The sequence below is a fragment of the Melopsittacus undulatus genome, chromosome 7 (assembly GCF_012275295.1).
Source record: "Melopsittacus undulatus isolate bMelUnd1 chromosome 7, bMelUnd1.mat.Z, whole genome shotgun sequence".
Taxonomy (NCBI): Eukaryota; Metazoa; Chordata; class Aves; order Psittaciformes; family Psittaculidae; genus Melopsittacus; species Melopsittacus undulatus.
This window is the reverse complement of record NC_047533.1, coordinates 6,359,875-6,360,574: the sequence shown is the minus strand read 5'-3', so window position 1 is coordinate 6,360,574 and position 700 is coordinate 6,359,875. Positions and strand designations below refer to the sequence as shown.

At 46.0% G+C, this 700-nt stretch overlaps 1 non-coding gene across 1 annotated transcript; it reads left to right on the top strand.

The window, feature by feature from the left end:
• Positions 1 to 258: 258 nt before the first annotated feature.
• TRNAM-CAU (transfer RNA methionine (anticodon CAU)) lies at positions 259 to 330 on the top strand. The gene has a single exon. It is a non-coding gene; the product is annotated as a tRNA-Met (tRNA).
• The last annotated feature ends 370 nt before the right edge of the window (positions 331 to 700 follow it).

Here is a 700-nt window from a genome sequence, read left to right as displayed (position 1 = left end):
AGGGACTACCCCTAAATTTTATCAGGTGTTTTCCCTTTGTATGCAGCTCCACAAAAGCTATTTTAAATCACCCATTTGTCATGGGTCTGTTTGCTGGGCTAAACCATTTGTATTGCATATGTCTATCAGCAATCCATTGAAGTTTATCATAGGATATAAGAAAACCAAGTTGCACCCTCATGGAAGTGTCAGCAGAACCAGACCTTCTCTTATGAGCCTTTACTGTGAGAAAAGAAGCACTTGGTAGCTTCTGTGCAGAGCAGAGTGGCGCAGCGGAAGCGTGCTGGGCCCATAACCCAGAGGTCGATGGATCGAAACCATCCTCTGCTAATTGCTTTTGGGAAGTTCAGGCTGGATATAAGGAAGGTTTTTACTGTGAGGGTGCTGAGGCGCTGGCACAGGCTGCCCAGAGTGAATGCTCCATCCCTGGCAGTGTTCAAGGCCAGGTTGGACAGAGCCTTGGGCAATCTGGTCTAGTGTGAGGTGTCCTTGCCCATGGCAGGGGATTGGGACTGGGTAATCTGAAGGTCCTTTCCAACCCGAACTATTCTATATGATTCTATGCTTTACAATGAGAAATTTGACCTCTTGGGGGCTGAAATTATCTTTCCTTTCTTACTTCCAGTGTTCAGGAATGGGTTAATTTGAACCGAGCCAAACCGTAGTAAAGGTTCCTCAAACCCAAAGAACAACACTATTT